The 22,950-nt window shown below is 39.0% G+C and overlaps 1 protein-coding gene across 5 annotated transcripts in view; it reads left to right on the top strand.

Annotated features, from left to right (window-relative positions):
* Positions 1-220: 220 nt before the first annotated feature.
* LOC139746735 (3'-5' ssDNA/RNA exonuclease TatD) overlaps positions 221-22,950 on the top strand; it is a 111,467-nt gene continuing 88,737 nt past the window's right edge. Inside the window, exon 1 of one of the 5 annotated variants that reach the window (XM_071658220.1) lies at positions 221-513. The gene's annotated coding sequence lies outside the window, so the exon portion shown is untranslated. The remainder of the gene's footprint in view (positions 514-22,950) is intronic. The other 4 variants (XM_071658221.1, XM_071658224.1, XM_071658223.1 and 1 more) reach the window with 4 other exon arrangements.

The raw sequence follows: 22,950 nt of genomic DNA, 5'->3' as shown, positions 1-22,950 counted from the left end.
TTCTGCTATATATTTTTACTGACGAGATAATTCCTTCTGCTCTAATCTTTACTGACGAGATAATTCCTTCTGCTATGCATCTTTACTGACGAGATAATTCCTTCTGCTATACATCTTTACTGACGAGATAATTCCTTTTGCTATGTTGACAAGACACTTCTTTCTTCTATAATAATCTATTTACACACCTTTATGGGTTGTAAATGATGCTCTTTTGTTTGCTTTAGGCAGATGGGCACGGCCACCTAGGTATTTATGGTCACGGTGAAGAAACGTCAGAGAAATTATCCGTGATCCCATCATTTTATTTTATAAGTCCAGTTTGTGTTGCCGTGTGCCCCAGTCTAGGTTGCTTCTTGAACAGTTTAGTTCCCTCGTAAGTAAATTATTCCCATTTTTTGGTTGCTTTATCCCAGTTTCGTCCTGAAAACAATGACAACTTGAGAGTAACCTTGTGCGTCGTCTGCACTCCTGGCACATCAGTGGTTTCGTGACTTTCAAGAACTTTTTCAGGTGAGATGAAAGAATATTTGTAATATATTTCTATCTTACTTGGTGAAAGACTACCGTATTACAGTTTTATTAAAAGGGCAATAAGCTGACTTTTATCCCGAACTAATTAGTTGTGAATATATATATATATATATATATATATATATATATATATATATATATATATATATATATATATATATATATATATAGTTTTTCGTGTATATTTTTCATGATTGGTTATGTGCTTGACATTGTAGAAATTCACGAAATGGTTAAAGTAAGCAGTAAGGAAATTCTCGTTTGTGTGAGGAAAGTTTTAAGGCACCATTTATATTGATGGGATTTCATGCTGAAATTTCACATAAATGTTCCAAATACTGTACCTTAACATGAATTGGGAAGGACACATAGAAGAAAGGAGTAGAGGAGTTTAATAGATTTTGTGGTAGTGAATGTCAAAATGTACCCAAAAATGGATATAAGTGAAAATTGCATGGTATTTGTTTTATAAGAACATAATATTTAAGTGGGTAAGGGTGAAAGACGAAATAGAAAATTTTGGAATAAATATATGGGAAGAGAAATCAAGATTGATGAAGAATCAGAGAATTTACTGAGAGGCTTGCAAAGAAAAGCAAGGAAAATCAAATATGATATTTTATAAGGTATTGTAAGAAAACGAGGAAGGATATATTTATACATAAGCTGAATATTTTAATTGACGACAGAAAAGTTGGGATGGTGCAAAGAAACAAGAATAGTATCAAGAAAAACAATTAAGCTAATAGGAGTCTGTTCAAAAGCATACAATCTCACATAGCTTGTGAAAGTCTTTGCTTCATTTCTGCAGATAAAACCAAGGTCTTCAGTAAAGGAACTGGTAACCGCAGGGGCAAACCATCTAAGTTGACTATTGGGGGAAACCCGAGTGACTATTTCTCTTTAAATGTTAAATATTTTGGTGTCTCAGTCCCATGTGCTGCAGTTAATGTGCATAAACTTAATCGAGAATGCACAGACACAGAGCCTTAAGAATCATATTTCGTTGTCAGAAGTCCACCAAAGTACTCAACATGCAGAAAGAACTTGGTATTCCTAGCACTGGAGACTGAATACTTGAAATCAGTCTTATGTTAGGACTGAAACTTCTGCACGGTGATCCAGATAGTGTTGTCTCTGAAGAATTGTTAAGCCATATATGCCATGGCACAAGTTAATCTAAATGGATCCAAATAACAGCCAACCACATGACAGTGTTTGGAGTACATAATTTGCATAATATAGAAAGCAGCAGCATTTCCTTCCTTCCTGGCAGACAACTCCCTTTGTTGTTACTACACCTGCTTTTCTGCCAAAGAATCTAAATGCTAATACTTTTCATCTTCAACACTTAGCCAAAATCAGTGGTTGTGAACATACATAGAAACTCCAGACTGAAAATAACATAGCCAAGTGTATCTATACTGATGGTTCTCGCAATTCTACCACTGTAAGGGGAGGCAGTGCAACCATTGTGATCCAGACCAGTGGTATTAGATGAGAAAAAATGTTAAAGTAAACAATTGGGCATATGCTCTACAAACTGAATTGTCTGCCATATTTATTGCTCTTGAGCAGGTAGAAATCACTGCCACAGTTTAATTATCTATCTCTTGATAGATAATTGCTCTTAACACCCTGAGGTCAGAATGTAACATACTGGTCTCTGAAGTGAGACAAATGTTCAGACATTATTGCTCAAAGGATTCATATCAAATTGTTATGGATTCCTTCTCGTATAGGCCTCTGTGAGCATGACAAAGCTGACGCTTTAGCCAAACTTGCATTTTGTAAAGGTGATGTTGAAAACAATATTGGGTTATCATTTAGAAGCCTCAGAACTTTAATAAGAAAGGAACTAACAGAACTCTGTGAAGCACGAAGACAAGTTCAGATAAGCACAAGTAGAAACATTTTCCATTACAATGAAATGTGTAAAGTAAATCCTACTGAATCTAATAAACTTGCTTCTATTCACATTTACTCTCAAATTTCTCCTTTCACACACTTTTTGAAACTCAGTCACCAACTTCTGCAGTTTCTTGGATCAACCACTAGAGCTGTATCATTGGCAAATAACAACTGACTCACTTCCCAGGCCTTCTCACCCCGAACAGGCTGCATACTTGCCCCTCTCTCCAAATCTCATGCATTTACTTCCCTTACCACCCCAACAATGTTATATGGTTGCAAAGCATGGGCTATAGATAGGGGTTGTACGGAGGATTGTGGATGTATTGAAAATGAAATGTTCGAGAACATGTGTGAAGTGGTTTGATCAAGTAAGCAATGAAAGGGTAAGAGAGATGTGTGGAAATAAAAAGGGTATGGTTGAGTGAGCAGAAGAGGATATTTTGAAATGGTTTGGACTTATGGAGACAATGAGTGAGGAAAGATTGAAAAAGAGTATGCATGTGTCAGAGGTGGAGGGAACAAAGAGAAGCAGGAGACCAAATTGGAGGTGGAAAGATTGAGTGAAAAAGATTTTGAGTGACCGGGGCCTGAACTTGCAGGAGAGTGAAAGGTGTGCAAGGAATAAAGTGAACTGGAACGATGTGGTATACCGGGGTCGATGTGCTGTCAGTGGATTGAACTAGGGCATGTGAAGTGTCTGGGGTAAACCATTGAAAGTTCTGTGGGGACTGGATGTGGAAAGGAAGTTGTGGTTTCGGTGCATTATTACATGACCCACCAATACCCAAGCAGGTAGTACTGGTAATATACCTCTCTGGTCAGTGGCTGTCTACCAACTACAACCAACTTAATTTTTTTGGTTAAGAGACTCAATGACTCTTCTCTTCAATACTGCTCTCTCCTTTATCTCTTCTTCCATATTACCAAACTTTTCTAAGATAGCTCCCAGAAAATTAAATTCTGCCACCTCTTCCAGCCTTTCTCCACCCATGCCTATGATACAGTTTAATACGTTTTCTGTCACTGTGCAGGGCTTTGCAAAATTCATACTTTCACTCTATTTCCTTTCAAACACCATTACTTTACTTTTTCTTGCATTTACCTTTAACATATACTTACTCATCATATAACACATTTATAAACTTCTGCAAATCCTCTTTACTATCAGTAAACATCACAGTATCATTTGCAAACAGGCTTGTCACTAGCCACCATACTTTAGCACCACAGTCCATCCTTAAACCCCTTTTCCCTTAGTTTTGCTTCCATCACACTTATCACTCCATCCATATTTAAGTTAAAAGCCACATTAACATCACACAGCCCCACTTCACATCCAAATGTACAGTATATGAAACTTTTCACTCATTTCTCCATCCACTCTTCCTTATGCTTTTGCTACTCTTTGGAAGGCTTTCACCTCATCCAGCAGATGCCTTATACCCCTCATATCCTTAAAACGTCCCATAAAGCAGTCCTCTTGATTTTGTCATATGCTTTCTTCAAACCTGTCATTCTCATTGCAGAAATCTGGTCCACATACCCCCTATCTTTCCCCCTTGCTCTTGCTGTTCACTCTGTCAGTCAACACAGTGGCGCACACTTTTCTGAGTACACGTAACAGACTTGTTCCCTTATTACTGATACATACAGCCTTGGCACCTTTTCCTTGGGATAAGTGAGTAATGATAGCATTCACCCAATCCTCTGGCACAACTTTCTGCTTCCATGCTAAATTATTTGTTATATGCATCCTCTGTATCACACTTTCTTCTCCATACTTATCATTTCAGATTTGATTCCATCCACTCTATGTGCCTTTCTTACCTTCTCTCATTATCACGTTTTTACCTCCCAATTTGCTTTAGGCCCTTGTACTTGTATCCTTTATATTCCATCCTCCATACCCATCCATGGAACAGTTGCTGCCTCACCATCACACACATTTCTCATTTCTTCAAAATTCTCTGTTCATTTTCCTTTCATTTCCTTCTTTTGATTCCACCTTTGCACTTTCTTATGCCTTGCATTAACATTTCCACTCTTACATCCACCTTTTTTCCTCTTCCCCCTCTTTCTGATACAATTTCGTATTTTCCTTAAACTTTTCTCTCAACTTTCGTCCAAAATCTTCACTGAGTCTTTCTTTGATTTTTCCTAACAGCCTCTTAACATTCCAATAATGCATCTTATATTCTTCCCTCTCTTTACTTACACATTCCCTCCTCCTTTGTTAAACTTCCAGTGGTACATTCCTTTTGAGCAGTCTACCATATGCTTTTTTCTCTTCCACAGCATTTCTGATCTCATTTATTCACCATGCACTTTCTCTTTTATTCATTTATCTCTCAACTTTGTAACTACTAATTCTACAACCTTTAAGTTTTTCAACATTTTAAACTCCTCATTCACAGATGACTGCATCTCTACATTTAATGCACTTTCATCTAAACTTTGTCACCCTTCTTTTATGTTTCTCTTTGCATTCTTTCTGATTCGTCTTCTCCTTTGTCAACACTTTTACCTCTCCTTTCTTTGCTTCTCCATACCTCCACTTCTTAATCTTTACCTTCATAAGAACTGCAAAATGATCAGAAGCTCCAAAGAATCAGTCCTCTTATAGCTCTACATTCAGCACAACCTTTCTCACACTTCTGTCTACTCCGCAATCAGTCAAACCCTTGTTTCATTCTCTTCCTTCATTTCTCCTTCATGGATATCTCTGAATCATCTTTTGTTGTGTTAAAGTGTTTGCAAGGAATAAATCCCTCTCAGCACAGGCTATCCACAATATAGCTTCCTTTCTCATTTACTCTAGGCTATCCACATTTATCAGCTGTCTCACAAATTTCGTCACATCCCCCTTCACATTCATAGCGCCCATTACATCCATCTTCCTCTCCTTGTGAAACCCATTTATACAGTCATTCATATTATTCCAGAAATAATTCATTTCAACCTTACCTCACACAGTCTTCATATTCACAGGTGCATTTATACATGCTCATGCATACTTCAATGTTCCAGTCTTTCCTTTCACCCATGCTATTCTTGATCCTTTCCTTCCGTGCACTGTAACACCTTACCATACTCTCTCAGATAGCACAATTGCCTAGCCTTCTTTTCCTCTTCCTTGTTAATTTTCATTCATTTCCATCCATACTGCTCCTCCTCCCATGCTCTCCCACAGCGTGCATATGTCATTTCCATTTTCTCGCCTTACACCCTGCCCAATGATATTGGGTTTACCCAGTCCAGCAGACACATCCAAATTATATCTTTTAAAATCCTCTGCAGGCTTCTGCCTTTTACTCTAACCTGTAATCCCATTAATATTGAGAGCCATCACCCTTAGTCACTCACCTCTTTACTCCTGGCATAAACAGTGAATTCCATTGTAGCTTCTTAGCCTTTATGCCTCACTCTTAACAGGCCATTGGTAGAGGGCAACTTAGTATAGTGTTTCAAGATGCAAATATATACTGAAGATAAAAAGTATCTTTCCCTCAGAGGCCCAGTCCTCTGTTCTTAACGCTACCTTGCTAATGCGGGAAATGGCGAATGGTTTGAAAGAAAGAAAAAGTATCATCATTTCTAAGCAACTGTAATTTTAAAGCACTAACTAAAATGGTAATGAATTGTCATATACAGTAGAACAGAGTATACAAGAACAAATTACCTGTATATAGATCAGTCTAATTACTTGTAATTCTAGTTATCAAGTATTTGTGATTAAACTTTTCTAACTTAGCTATGATTGTTAAGCTTATTCCATGAAACATGGTACCATAATTAGTAATACAGCTTAAAGGAATGAGTATAGTAAACATGTCAGTTTACATATGTGAAAATGAATATTTGGGCACCATAACATCAGAGACACACGTTTTATGTACACAAAGCAGCTGATATTGTCCTCAGTTACACTGCTATGAAAGTGAAAAGTTCAGCATGATATACAGTTTTCATAAAAACTTTTTTATGGTCACCATAATGTCTTAGAACATTTTCATTGTGTGTGGAAGCATTCAATATTACTTGGAAGTATGTGTTGCCTGGAAATCGATCAGTCATAGTATTGATCATGAAGAACAGCTAGAAAATATTGGGCTTATGAGAGCATCTGAAGAGTTAAGATATTTAGGAATGATGGTTAAGAGGGAGAGAAATTACTTTATAAGATGGAGAGAAATTGTAATGGCAAAGATGGTAGACCTAACTAATTTTGTCGTAGCCCAAAATTGTAACATAATTTTTATTAGAAAATGTATGTGGAGAGCATATCATTACCAACAGTACTCAGTGAACCACTTTTATTAAACCTAACAAAAACAGATGTAATTAAGGTCCAAAGGATAGAAGGATCCTCAGAACTTCAAAACATGCACAAGAGGCAACACCAGGAGGTGAAAATGTAGCCAAAAATATAATGGCAAGAATTGCAAGAAAAATTTTCTCTATTTCAAAAGGAGAAATGACTGTGATGAAGAGAATTACAAGAAATGAAGATAATGTGAAATAGATGGATGGATACAATTTCAGTCTACATGAAACAGACTGTGATAGTTTGGAAAGTTTAGAAATACCAAAGGAAGAAGGAAAAAGAAAAGATGGGACTGAAGGAAATAGAAGACAGGTCTTTCAGTACCAAGAACATAGAAGAATGAAATTGGAGGTTGTAGGCTGTTGACAACAGCTACCCAGGGTGGTTCTGCCATCCTGACTGAGAAGCATTAAAGTGATGTCCAGCACCATCTTACTCTCTCCTTGTCAGGATTGTTGGTCTTACTTCCTGTCTCACCAATACGGGATCACTGGGCTAATCCCTCCATCTCCGCGCAAGCATCATACACCTACTCGAACCTTGCGTAGTATTATTACTTTTTTCACATGAGTACTCTCCACTCACATTTTTAAATAACATCATAATTGAGTCCATCAAGTATATGGCCCCTAGTCCCAGGCATCATGGGTTGGTAAAAGTCTCTGGGTTTCTGCCTGACTACTGCCAATGAGAGGTAGGGCTCTGATAATAGTAGTCCCGGCCCGTCCCACAGCCTATCCCTCTCTGTTAGACCTTTCTTTTTTTCTATGCACTACATCAGCATTCGTGGTCTCGAGTAACCTCTCTTAAGTTAAACACCATCTATTTAGTGCCTCTCCTAATATCTGACTTCTCTCTGAGACACTTTTGTCAAATGATGTTCTCACTTGTCCCATTTTCATATCTAACTATAATCTCCACTCATGATTTCAGTTCAATGGTGGTGTTTGTGCCTATTCCAACATCTACGCACCTGTAGCATGCCTCAAGGACCTTGAGTTCCCAGACTTTGATGTTATGTAGCTCAAGGTCGTTTTCCAGCTTCCACAATTTTTTCTGTTTAGCCTTTTGCTTTCCTAGTTCTACAAATTTTGTATCTTTCTTCAACTTTCTAAACTCCTACCTTTAGACTGTGACATCCTCTCACCGACAAGCCAAGATCCTCTACCTCAGGGACTTCAACGTTCACTGTAGGGGAATGAAGCCTTCATGTTCTCCATTCTCAGTGAGTTAAAGCAATTCATTTCCCACCCACCTATATTTCTGAACTCTGACTTTTCTCCTAATATTCTGGGTTTGTTTTTCATCATCCTGCTATAAGTATACAATCTCGTCCATAATTTGTTCATTTGAACACACTCTCATAAATGTTTCTATTCTAGTGACACCTCCTCTAGCAGCCCCTTCAAAGTGTAAATACTGGCAACTCAACAAAGCTGGCTGGAGTAACTTGTGTAACTTCTTTTCTGACTTTCCTTGGTTAAGTTACTGTCTCTTTTGTGGTGATGTTTCTGTCTCTGTCAGATGCATAGCAGTGGTTATTCTTGTGGGAATGGAGGCATTTATCCCCTCTTCCTCCTAGACAATGACTTCATCCAATCCATGGCTCATGTTCTGAGGCCATTCAGGCAAGGGGTCAGGCATATCAGGCTTAGAAATCTCTCCTTCCTCTATAGCTCCCATTTAGCCTTTATCGCTGCCTGTAATCACTGCATGCCCATCATTGGTGAGGCAAAGCATTCATTTATTCAAAGGAAGTGCGATAATCTCTCCTTGACATCCGTTGATGGGTCTTTCTGGTCATTCTGCATCTGTAACAACTTCTCAGTCCTGGCGGTACTATTGCTGTCTCTCCCGTAGATAAAGCAATTCTTTTTGGTTCCTTTTTCTCCTCTAACTCCACCATGGATGACTCTAACATTCCTTCTTCCCCTTATGCTTGTCTTACTAATCTGGTGCCCCTCCATGTAATCTCTTTTTGGACTGTCCGAAAAGTGCTTCTTTCTCTGGACACAAGCAAGGCTTGTGGTCCTGATAGCATCCATCCCTGTGTACTGAAAGAGTGTGCCTCTGAAATTGCACCTGTGCTTACTCATCTGTTTTGTTTCTGTTTAAAAACCAAAACTCTCTTTCTCCTTGGGAGCATGCATTGATGCATCCCATCCCTAAGAGAGGTGATTGTTCTGACCCCTATAACTATCGTCCTATTTCTTTGACAGCTGCCATTTACAAAGTCCTTGAATCTCTCCTTGACTCCCATATCCTTAAATGCCTTGAGAATCAGTCCTCTCTCTGATCATCAGTATGGCTATTGTAACTTGAGATCCACTGGTGATATTCTTTCCTGTCTTATTTATGTTGGGTCATCTTCCCAGAAAGATTTTGGGGAGTCAGGTACAGTTGCCCTTGATATATCCAAAGCTTTTGACAGGGTAAGGCATTGGGTCTCATCTCAAAGCTCCTCTCTTCTGGCTTCACTCCCTCACTTTGCTCCTTCATATCAAGCTTCCCCTGTGGCTGATCTGTCTCTGTGGTTGTTGATGGATTAGCCTTCCCCTTTTCTCCATCATCAGTGGTGTCCCTCAAGGTCCTGTCCTGTCCCCTACACTTTTTTTCCTTGTTTCAATAATTTCCTCTCCTTCTCAAATAATCCAGTGCATTCATATGCTGACTACTCAACTTCGCCTTCATCCACATCCATCAATTCTGCTCCCTCTTCTCTCTGTCGATGTGCATCTCATCTTGACACAGCTTCCTCAGTAAACTCAGACTTGGACTGAATATCTCTGTGGTGTAGGCAAAATCTTGTTAAGTTTAATGCTCCAAGACTCTGTTTCTACCCATTTTTCTGTTAGAAATTCCTCATAACTCCCGTCTCTGCTTTGACAGTTCTGTAATTCCACCTCTTGATTCAGTGAACTTGCTTAGTATTTCTGTAACATTCACCCTTTCTTGGAAACCCCACATTACAGGAATAGCTAAGTCTGCCTCTAAGAAACTGGATGTCCTGTTTAGATGTAGAAACTTCATATCTTCTGAACAGTTGCCCCATTTATACAAAGGATTGATTCGTTCTTGTCTGGAGTACTTCTTACATCTGGGGTGTTTCTAGCTCTACATCCTTACTTGAGAATTGAGCCGAAAGCAGTCTGACTTGTATACTGTCCCAGGCTAACTTCCGAACTTGACCACCTTGCCCTCCACCACAGTACTGGTTCACTTTCCCTCTTCTATAGGTATTTTCTCTTGATAGCTGGCTGCTTGTGTGCCTACACCTCTGGCTAGATCGTGCAGTACCTGGAAAGCTGCTGCTTTACATGATTACTGTGTGGCAATTGGGAACTCACAGTAGGCTGTTTTGGCAACTGCTTTTTTCCCTACACTTCGAAGCTTTGGTACTCTATACCTTCTTATGTCTTTTTCAATAACTGTGACCAGGCACATTTTAAAAGGCATGTTTTTCACTTCCTCAAAATTTGTAAATACTTTCCCAAGTATTTTCGTTTTTAGTTTCATAACTCTCATTTCGATTAAGGCCCCACCTTGGTGTGGATGTTTATCTGTGACTGGAGTCTTGAACATGAAAAAGTAATATATATTACAGTAGACCATCATCTTTGGCTTTTTATGTGTACAGAATAAACACTAAATGATGAAAGCATATGCAAGGAAGATACCACTTGCAATGAAGGTGGAGCTGAATGGGAAGATCTAGAACATGATGCTCAGTATGCGAAGGTAAGGGAGGAACAGAATGTAAGTTCTGACAACCTTGCATAGAAGACAAAAGTAGTTCTTAGGGTGGATGCTGTTTACAGAAGAGTTGTTATGTAAAATTTGAAAGAGAGGATCTAGTAAGAGCAAATGAAATTTGGTAACTTCTGAGATTGACACTGACTCTAAATGCAGACGAAAACAGACTGAGGCTGAATAATGCAAACAAAAGGGAAGCACCTTGAAAAAGGCTAAACCTCATGATGAGTAACTGAACTGGTCTAAGAAGATGACACTGGTAGAAGATACACATGTATTTGTAAAACATCAGACCTTATGTATCTGGTAGCTTTTAATTTGCTTGCATTCACATTGAATGAACCCTTTGCTTTGATTTAACTCTGTATAATTCTTATATAAAGAAAAGGGTGGATTCATTTGAAACCTCAAGAAATATAACTCTTTTAATATTTTTTTTTTTTTTTTTTTAATTTTCCAAAAGGAGGGACAGAGAAGAAGGCCTGGTGAGGATATTCCCTCAAAGATCCAGTCCTCTGTTCTTAACGCAACCTTGCTAATGCGGGAGATGGCGAATAGTATGAAAGAAAAAAGAAAATAGTGAAGAGTAGCAGTTTATGATTATGTGATATTTCAGCTTCAAAGTTACATTGCTTGGCACAGGTAATCACCTTTTGCTAATTTGGGGTTACTCAGAGAGCAATACAGAGTTATTAATGGAGCTAAAAATCTGATGGTAAAAGTTTGGTTTTACTCTGCATTGTTATTAGCTTTGGGTAATAAGTGATTTGTTCCTCAAAGCTAGCATTTTGTCTAGACAATGCAATAATTAGCTGAACATGATTTGAAGCTCTATATTTTATTGAATAATATTGGATGAGGCAGCAAACAGTGGGGTTATGTATATCAGGGAAAGTGCCTCTGAAAAATCAAGAGAATCTATGAACACCTTCCCTAAACACACCCATAAGCCAAAATTTGTAGTGAAAATACACTGATTAGAATTATTCTGATGGGGATCATGTGGCCACATGGTCTGTCGTACATTTTTAATGGTTTGGCAGCACATACATAATGCTGAATTATTGGGGTTACTGGTATATTTAGTATACAGACTACTAAGGAGGTTTTTAAGAGTATGATAAATATAGATTACTAAGGAGGTTTTTATTGGTTCTGTTGATATTCTTTCTCTGTCCTAGTTACTTTTACAATATCATACATTTATTACATAACCCTCTCAATTCACCTTACTATTGTAGTGTGTCCAAAAAGTAATGAAATACTGTTGCATAAACAAATTACAGGTACTCTGCTAGAAATTTTATCAGACTCCACTGTCATTAAAGCAGTCGTACTTAGTATACTTTTACTGGTAAAATTCATTTAGCAAAGTACCATTGTTAGCTTTGGATATTGAGAGATTATGTTTTGTAATGATAGTGAAGTATTTTGATAACAGAAGAAATGAGGCAGAATGTGTTTTGTAGCATTTATATTTTATGTTGTGGAAGGTGATAGTAGTAAACATTGTCTGGGGGATGATTAATAAAAGTAGGCAAAGCACTTCCAAAAAATCAACAAAACATATGAAAACATTACCTAATCTTCCCTACCAACTGAAATTTATCTAAATTCACAATTCACTTCTTGAAATACACCAGACACACTTATGATTACCATACTGCCCTCAAATGTAAACAGATGACAGACTTTGGTGGCTAATACTGCCACTGCCCTGTCATTCCATGTAATTTTTAGGAGCAGGCCACACTAATGATGGTATATTTCTGCAATAGATTGAGCTGATTTTTCAATAAGTGTTTCACTTGTAGTTGTTTATCGGTTTATCTATGCATTGAAATTATCTTTGAATAATGTTATATTGTTTTGCAGTTGTAGAATAGAGTCCAAAGAATAAAAGTTGATAGTGGTTAGGATTTTGATGGTTACAGTTAATATGGGGTTAATTAGTATAAACAGGTGTTATTGGACTCATCTTGCTTGAGGGTACACTATGAGTGAAGAGTCACCTTTGTCAAGGCTGTAGCATTAGGAGTATAGTCTCATCTAAAAACTTCTCACTCCAAAGGATTCTACATTTCCCTGCTTGTGATAGTAGTGCAGTCTTGGGCTGCAGGAATCATTTGAAAGGTCCTGGATAACACCAGAACTCTTTCATAGAAAGTCCTTGGGTAGTTATGAATAAATAAAAAAGAAATTAGTATAAACATACCTAAGGAGAGGTGATTGTGAATGATCAACAGAACATGTGAAATCTTTTACCTAACTTTCTTAGAAACCAAAATTTATCTTGACTTTTCAATATTCTAAAGGTAGCAAGTGATTGTGCCAACACCCCACCTCCCCATGAAAAGTCATTCTGTGTAGTCTTCAGCAGCAGATCACGTTAATGTTGACATATATTTATATTTCAAATCTTGGCTACTATGGGAGTATGGTGTGCTTTTTATATGCTGTGTTGATTTTTCTTGAGTGCTTAACATACTTTTTCATTTCTCCAGTTATGCTCTAATTCACATCGTGCAACTCTTATGATGTGCTCTAAAAACTGAGCTAACAATGCCAAACAAAAGCACTCATTTTTCAAAGTTTATTTTAATATGGAGTTAAACTGTTAATTTATTGTTCCACTTTCAGTACTTTTATGTAAAACCACATGTTCCCAGATGTTAATTACCCACATCACTTACCTTATATGATACCATAGAATAAAATATAAAACTCCAAATCATGCTCTTCTACTCATGTTTCTCATCACTGTTGCCATACATGATATAGAATAAAACATAAAGCTCCAAATCTTGCCCTGTCACTCATGACTCTCTTCACTGTTGCCATATATAATATCAGAATAAGATATAAAGCTATAAATTGAGCTTTTCCACCCTGATTCTATTCTTGAAACATTTCTCATGCATAAAATAAAATCACCCATGTCCAAAAGTATCATGGCAGTGACCGTTATACGCAATTAGGCTGTAACCAGCTAGAATGATTGTAACCATGGCATACTTGCACTCATTATTTGGATATTCATGAAGGGGAATGACAGCATGATCTTTTATTATACCTGAGGATCAGACTGGAAACCTCTGTCTGGATAAAGAAATGCAGTACACTGTTGGCACTAACATTAATCATAAACTGGAGAGAGACCTGACACTAAGAGTTTAGACATGTTGATCCAATCAATAATTATCTTTGTTCCTGTTTACATTGAGAAGCACCAGTTGCATGCAGCTTTTCACTGCAACACATCTTCATGTTATATCTAATGAGAAAGCGTGGGCTTCCACTGAATTATGAATATTGCACTGAAATTTTTATTCAGTACAATAAGTTGATTTTGTACCACTGTTATATATAATGGTGGTATGCTGTATACAGTCTGAAATACCTCAGGCAGTTAAGTGCAGGTGTGCTGTATGTGGCCCCCGGTATACGACATTGTTCCAGTTCACTCTATTCCTAGCATGCCTTCCACCCTCCTGTATGTTCAGTCCCCGATTGCTCAAAATCTTTTTCACTCCATCCCTCCACCTCCAAATTGATCTCCTGCTTCTCCTTCTTCCCTCCACCTCTGACACATATATCCTCTTTGTTAATCTTTTCTCACTCATTCTCTCCATGTGTCCAAATCATTTCAACACACCCTCTTCTGCTGTCTCAACCACACTCTTTTTATTACCACACCTCTCTCTTACCCTTTCATTACTTACTCGATCAAACCACCTCACACCACATATTGTCCTTAAATATTTCATTTCCAACACATCCACCCTCCTCTGCAGAATTCTATCTATAGCCCATGCCTATCAACCATATAACATTGTTGGAACCACTATTCCTTCAAACTGTTCTTGCTTTCTACACATTGTTCAACGCTCTCGGAACCTTCGTCCCCTCCCCCACCCTGTGACTCACTTCTGTTTCCGTGGTTCCATCTGCTGCTGAGTCCACTCCCAGATATCTAAAACACTTCACTTCCTTCAATTTTTCTCCATTTAAACTTACCTCCCAATTAACTTGTCCCTCAACCCTACCGAACCTAATAACCTTGCTCTTATTCACATTTACTCTCAGCTTTCTTCTTTGACATACTTTAGTAAACTTAGTCACCAACTTCTTTAGTTTCTCACCCAAATCGGCCACCAGCGCTTTATCATCAGTGAACAACAACTGTCTCACTTTCCAGTCCCTCTCATCCACAAAAGACTGCATACTTGCCCCTCTCTCCAAAATTCTTGTGTTCACCTCCCTAACCACCCCATCCATAAACGGATTAAACAACCATGGCAACATCATGCACCCCTGCCGCAAACTGACATTTACTGAGAACCAATAATTTTCCTTGCTTCTTACTCGTATACATGCCTTACATCCTCGGTAAAAGCTTTTCATTGCTTCTAGCAACTTGCCTCCCTCACCATATATTCTTAAAACCTTCCACAAAGCATCTCTATCAACCCTCTCATATGCCTTCTCCAGATCCATAAATGCTACTTACAGATCCATCTGTTTTCTAAGTATTTCTCACATACATACTTCAAAGCAACACCTGATCCACACACCCTCTACCACTTCTGAAATCACACTGCTCTTCCCCAATCTGATGCTCTGCACATGCTTTTACCCTCTCAGTCAATACCCTACCATATGATTTCCCAGGAATACTCAACAAACTTATACCTCTGTAATTTAAGCACTCACCCTTATCCCCTTTGCCTTTGTACAGTGGCACTATGCATTCATTCTACCTACATTGAATATCCTTACCAACCAATCCACAATACAGTCACCCGCTTTTTGTTTAAATTCCACTGCAGTACCATCCAAACCCACCACCTTGTCGGCTTTCAACTTCCGAAAAGCTTTCACCACCACCTCTCTGTTCACCATATGTGATAACTGTTTATATTTGAGAAGAGCTTGTGAAAAGTCAAAACTGTATTTGCCAGAGGGCAAATGAGAGTTGGTGTGAGCAAATATCTGTAAACTATAGGGGTGATAAAAGGATATTTTGAACGAGGTAAATAATGTATGAAATATAAGAAAACAAATGGGAACATAGGTGAAAAGGACGAAAGGGGGAGTGATATTAGGTTGTGATTGAGTGAGTATGTTGAAGGATTATTAAATGTGCTTGATGACAGATTGGTGGATGTATGGGGTTTTCGTCTGGGTGGTATGTGATGTGAGAGAGTCATGGAAATTGGTTTGGTGAAAGCCTTGCATAAGATGAAATACAGCAAGGCAACAGGAGTGGATGGTATTGCTGTTGAATTATTAAGAAAGGGTTTTACTGTGTTGTTGATTGGTTGGTAAGGATGTTCATTGTATATATGGATCATGGTGATGTGCCTGAGGATTGGCAGAAAGCATGTATAGTGCCACTGTATATGGCAAGGGGGTCAAAGGTAAGTGTTGAAACTATAGAGTTGTAAGTGTGTTGAGTATTCCTGGTAAGATGTATGGGAGGGTATTGATTGAGAGGATGAAAGCATGTACAGAGCATCAGATCAAGGAGGAGCAGAGTGGTCTCAGAAGTGGTAAAGGATGTGGGGATCATGTGTTTGCTGTAAAGAATGTATGGGCGAAATATATAAAAAAACATATGGTTTTGTTTTTGGCATTTTTAGATCTGGAGAAGGCATATGAAAGCAAATAGTTCCAAGGGAAAGTTGGTCTGTGGCAGGGGTGTCTCATGTAAACATGGTTGTTTAATTTGTTTATGGATGGGATGGTTGGAGAGGGGTGCAAGTATGCAGCCTATGGGTGATAAAAGAGCTTGGGAAGTAAGTCAATTGTTGTTTGCTGATGATACAGCACTGATGGCAGATTTGAGTGAGAAACTGCAGAAGTTGGTGAGTGAGTTCAGTAGAGAGTGGTAAAGGAGAAATTTGGGAGTTAATGTGAATAAAAGCAGGGTTACTTGTTAGGTTCAACAGGGTTAAGGGGCAAGTTAGTTGGGATATGTTTAATTGGAGAAAAATAGGAGGAAGTGGAATGTTTTATATATCTGGGAGTGGACATGGCAGCAAATGGAACCATGGAAGTGAGTCATAGTGTTGGGAGGAGGCAAGGTTCTGGGAGCACTGAAGAATGTGTGGAAAGAGAGAATGTTATGTGGGATGTCAAAATATAAGTATGTTTGAAGGCATGATAGTTCCAATAACACTATATGGATGCAAGGCATAGGCTTGTGCAGAGGAGGGTGAATGTGTTAGAAATGAAATGTTTGAGGACAATAGATGGTGTGAGATGGTAATTAAGAAATGAAAGGGTATGAGAGATTTGTGGTAACAACAAGAGTGTTGTTGAGAGAGTAGAAGAGGGTGTGCTGAAATGGTTTAGACATGTGGAGAGAATAAGTGAGGAAAGGTTGACAACAAGGATATGTGTCAGAAGTGAAGGTAACAAGGAGAACGGGGAGACTAAACTGGAGATAGAAGGATGGAATGAAAAAGATTTTGAGCGATTGGGTCCTGAACATGGAGGATGAAACCCTTGAATGGAATAAAGTGAATTGGAATGATATGGTATACTGGGGTCGATGTGCTGTCAATGGACTGAACCAGGGCATGTGAAACATCTTGGGTAAACTATGGAAAGGTCTATGGGGCAGGATGTGTATGGGGAGCTGTGGTTTTGCTGCAGTAAACATGACAGCTAGATAGTAGATGTGAGCAAATGTAGTCTTTCTTCATCTTTTCCTGTTGTTGTTTAGGTAACATGGGGAACAGCAGTCAAGTATGAAAGAAAAGAGTTTTCATACTTTATGTCTGATTGCCACCACGCATCAGCGAGGTATATGCTCGCCATTTCCAGTGTGAACGAGGTAGTGTCAAGAAGAGATGACAGAGCCTTAGAGGGAAATATCCCCAGTTGGCTACTTGCTCTGTTCCTTCTTTTGTAAAGTTATACAGGAAGGGACAGTTTCCAGTCACCCACTTCCACTTCTCTTAGTCACCTTCTGGAACATGCATGGAATACGTGAGCAGTATTCTTTCTCCCCCATCCCCTTTCTTCCCTATATGCAGTGTATAAGATAACCTGGAGTAGGGCATCTTAACAGCATGTTCTGTCTCAGCTACCATAGAAGTAAACAAGAAAGAGCAAACCATTCCCATTTTGCTACCCTAGTGTGAATTTTGTTTTCACTGAAAATCTTACCATTCCATTGGATGTTCTTAAAGATTTCTCAGTTCATGAACTGGTGGCACTAAATTGCAGATATGTCTCAACTTTGGTAGTAGTTCCATGTTTATGCAAACAAACGCTATTATGCACAAATGATTGGTAAGATTAACGCTTCAATTAATTTGTTTCTTCATTTTCTCTTATCCTTATATTTCACAGAAGAGAGCCGTGATTGAGACACATTTTTCTTTGCCATGTTGATCATCATAAAAAAATAGGGTCGTGTTAGCCCATTGACGGCAGCTGCCGTTGATGTTTAGTGGACCCTCAGTGCAGCAATTTTCAGTAGGATTAGTTGTATTTTTCATATATGTTTTATCTTATTATTTGAAATTTTTTTCTGGAAAATTTGATATGCAGGTTCAGCATCCCTAATCCAAAAATCCGAAATGGTCCAGAATCTGAAAGTTTTTGAGTGGCTACATGACATTACAGGTGAAAAATTCCACACCTGACCTCACTTGCCCATGCTGGGCTCAGACGCTCTGTTGGCACCAGTTTGTTACAAACCATAGTCACTGCCAGGCTTCTGTGCATTACTCACTGTGTGTTTTTGCTTGTTTGCTGCTTTGAAGTACAAAGATATTGTTGAAAATGTCAAAAAGGCCTGCAGATACCCCTATGGGTAGCAGTGATAAGAAAATGGGGAAACATTTATATTTATCTGTTGAACAGAAAGTCAAGCTGTAGGAAAAACTGGACAGAGGTGTAAGTGTGAAATGTCTTACAAAAGATTATGGTGTTGGAATGACCACCATCTATGTATTTATTATTTTACACATGGTTGGCTGAGGTTGTGACACCTTAGGTTTCTTATGGTTCATTGTTACACAAACCTTGTTTCATGTGCAAAATTATTGAAGATATTTTTATAAATTACCTTCATCCTATGTGTATAAGGTGTATATGAAACATAATGGATTTTGTGTTTAGAGTTGAGTCCCATCCCCAAGACATCTATATGCAAGTATTCTAAATTCTGAGAAATTCAAAATCCGAAACACCTGGTCCCAGGCATTTCGAATGAGGGATACTCAACTTGTATTTACAGTAAACCCTTGATTTAACTGACTTATAGGGGGATGGGGTTCCGTTAATGCCTAAAGTCTGTTGAATTGAATGTAACCTGTGGGCCTTTTTTTGATACAATATGCAGTATACAGTAATGCAATATACAGTTCACATGCTTTCTTTTACTTCCTCTATCACATGATACCATTTTGGATTGTAAGGATTGCAAAATTATTTGATAAAGTCACAGTTCTCTGTATACAACTTGACCGCATGATAGCTTGAGGCAGACTGAGACCAAAGCAAATTGAGTATACCTTATGCTCCCAAAAACAAGTGTGATATGGAATGAGCATGATACAGCGTTTGAGATATGTGAATTTTTTTTAGTTTGATTATTATTAATTAATGTGTTATTGTTTGCATGCTCTGTTAAACCTGAAATCCATTATATCGGGTTTGCTAAATTGAGGGTTTTGTATATATATATATATTATTTGTTATACTTAATCGTTTCCCGCATCAGCGAGGTAGTGCCAGGAAACAGACGAACAAAGACCCATCCACTCATATACACACATAAATACAAACACGACCATACATACATATATTATTTATCTAATATTTTTTTTTGCTTCGTCGCTGTCTCCCGCATTAGCGAGATAGCACAAGGAGACAGACGAAAGAATGGCCCAACCCACCCACATACACATGCATATACATACACGTCCACACCCACAAATATACATACCTGTACATCTCAAATGTACACATATATATACACACACAAACATATACATATATACACATGTGCATAATTCATACTGTCTGCCTTTATTTATTCCCATCGCCACCTCGCCCCACATGGAATAACAACCCCCTTCCCCCTCGTGTGCGAGGTAGCACTAGGAAAAGACAACAAAGGCCACATTCGTTCACACTCAGTCTCTAGCTGTCATGTAATAATACACTGAAGCCACAGCTCCCTTTCCACATCCAGGCCCCACAAAACTTTCCAGACGCTTCACATACCCTGGTCCAATCCATTGACAGCACGTCAACCCCGGTATACCGGGGTTGACGTGCTGTCGTTCCAATTCACTCTATTCCTTGCACGCCTTTCACCCTCCTGCATGTTCAGGCCCCGATCACTCAAAATCTTTTTCACTCCATCTTTCCACCTCCAATTTGGTCTCCCACTTCACCTCGTTTCCTCCACCACTGACACATATATCCTCTTGGTCAATCTTTCCTGACTCATTCTCTCCATGTAACCAAACCATTTCAAAACACCCTCTTCTGCTCTCTCAACCACACTCTTTTTATTACCACACATCTCTCTTACCCTATTATTACTTACTCAATCAAACCACCTCACACCACATATTGTCCTCAAACATCTCATTTCCAGCACATCCACCCTTCTGCACACAACTCTATCCATAGCCCACACCTCACAACCATATAACATTGTTGGAACCACTATTCCTTCAGACATACCCATTTTTGCTTTCCGAGATATTGTTCTCGACTTCCACACATTCTTCAAGGCTCCCAGAATTTTCGACCCCTCCCCCACCCTATGATTTACTTCCGCTTCCATGGTTCCCTCCGCTGCCAAATCCACTCCCAGATATCTAAAACACTTTACTTCCTTCAGTTTTCCCCATTCAAACTTACCTCCCAATTGACTTGACCCTCAACCCTACTGTACCTAATAACCTTGCTCTTATTCACATTTACTCTCAACTTTCTTTTTTCACACACTTTACCAAGCTCAGTCACCAGCTTCTGCAGTTTCTCACATGAATCAGCCACCAGCGCTGTATCATCAGCGAACAACAACTGACTCACCTCCCAAGCTCTCTCATCCACAACAGACTGCATACTTGCCCCTCTTTCCAAAACTCTTGCATTCACCTCCCTAACAACCCCATCCATAAACAAATTAAACAACTATGGAGACATCATACACCCCTGCCGCAAACCTACATTCACTGAGAACCAATCACTTTCCTCTCTTCCTACACGTACACATGCCTTACATCCTCGATAAAAACTTTTCACTGCTTCTGACAACTTGCCTCCCACACCGTATATTCTTAATACCTTCCACAGAGCATCTCTGTCAACTCCATCGTATGCCTTTTCCAGATCCATAAATGCTACATACAAATCCATTTGCTTTTCTAAGTATTTCCCACATACATTCTTCAAAGCAAACACTTGATCCATACATCCTCTACCACTTCTGAAACCACACTGCTCTTCCCCAGTGTGATGATCTGTACATGCCTTCACCCTCTCAATCAATACACTCCCATATAATTTCCCAGGAATACTCAACAAACTTATACCTCTGTAATTTGAGCACTCACTCTTATCCCCTTTGCCTTTGTGCAATGGCAGTATGCAAGCATTCCACCAATCCTCAGGCACCTCACCATGAATCATACATACATTGAATAACCTTACCAACCAGTCAACAATACAGTCTCCCCCTTTTTTAATAAATTCCACTGCAGTACCATCCAAACCTACTGCCTTGCCGGCTTTCATCTTCCGCAAAGTTTTTACTACCTCTTCTCTGTTTACCAAATCATTTTCCCTAACCGTCTCACTTTGCACACCACCTCAACCAAAACACCCCATATCTGCCACTCTATCATCAAACACATTCAACAAACCTTCAAAATACTCACTCCATCTCCTTTTCACATCACCACTACTTGCTATCACCTCCCCATTAGCCCCCTTCACTGAAGTTCCCATTTGTTCCCTTGTCTTACACACTTTATTGACCTCTTTCCAAAACATCTTTTTATTCTCCCTAAAATTTAATGATACTCTCTCACCCCAACTCTCATTTGCCCTGTTTTTCACCTCTTGCACCTTTCTCTTGACCTCCTGCCTCTTTCTTTTATACATCTCCTACTCATTTGCATTATTTCCCTACAAAAATCGTCCAAATGCCTCTCTCTTCTCTTTCACTAATAATCTTACTTCTTCATCCCACCACTCACAACCCTTTCTAATCTGTCCACCTCCCACGCTTCTTATGCCACAAGCATGTTTTGCGCAAGCCATCACTGCTTCCCTAAATACATCATGTTCCTCCCCCACTCCCCTTACCTCCTATGTTCTCACCTTTTTCCTTTTTTACTCAGTCTCTCCTGGTACTTCCTCACACAAGTCTCCTTCCCAAGCTCACTTACTCACACCACCCTCTTCACCCCAACATTCTCTCTTCTTTTCTGAAAACCTCTACAAATCTTCACCTTCGCCTCCACAAGATAATGATCAGACATCTCTCCAGTTGCACCTCTCAGCACATTAACATCCAAAAGTCTCTCTTTCGCGTGTTATCAAGTGACACGTAATCCAATAACACTCTCTGGCCATCTCTCCTACTTACATACGTATAATTATGTATATCATTTTTTAAACTAGGTATTTCCAATCACCAGTCCTTTTTCAGCACATAAATCTACAAGCTCTTCACCATTTTCATTTACAACACTGAACACCCCATGTATACCAATTATTCCCTCAACTGCCACATTACTCACCTTTGCATTCAAATCACCCATCACTATAACCCGCTCTCGTGCATCAAAACTACTAACACACTCATTCAGCTGCTCCCTAAACACTTGCCTCTCATGATTTTTCGTCTCATGCCCAGGTGCATATGCACCAATAATCACCCATCTCTCTCCATCAGCTTTCAGTTTTACCCATATTAATCTAGAGTTTACTTTCTTACACTTTATCACATACTCTCACCACTCCTGTTTCAGAAGTATTGCTACTCCTTCCCTTGCTCTTGTCCTCTCACTAACTCCTGACTTTACTCGCAAGACATTCCCAAACCACTCTTCCCCTTTACCCTTGAGCTTCGTTTCACTCAGAGCCAAAACATCCAGGTTCCTTTCCTCAAACATACTACCTATCTCTCCTTTTTTCTCATCTTGGTTACATCCACACACATTTAGACACCCCAATCTGAGCCTTCGAGGAGGATGAGCACTCCCGCGTAGCTCCTTCTTCTGTTTCCTTTTTTAGAAAGTCAAAATACAATAGTGTGTGAAAGAAGAAAGTTAAAAGTAAATGTGAATAAGAGCAAGGTTATTAGGTACGGTAGGGTTGAGGGTCAAGTCAATTGGGAGGTAAGTTTGAATGGAGAAAAACTGGAGGAAGTAAAGTGTTTT

Source organism: Panulirus ornatus, chromosome 66 (genome assembly GCF_036320965.1).
Source record: "Panulirus ornatus isolate Po-2019 chromosome 66, ASM3632096v1, whole genome shotgun sequence".
NCBI classification, from domain to species: Eukaryota; Metazoa; Arthropoda; class Malacostraca; order Decapoda; family Palinuridae; genus Panulirus; species Panulirus ornatus.
Note: the sequence above shows the minus strand (reverse complement) of the source record. Positions and strands in the feature narration are given on the sequence as shown.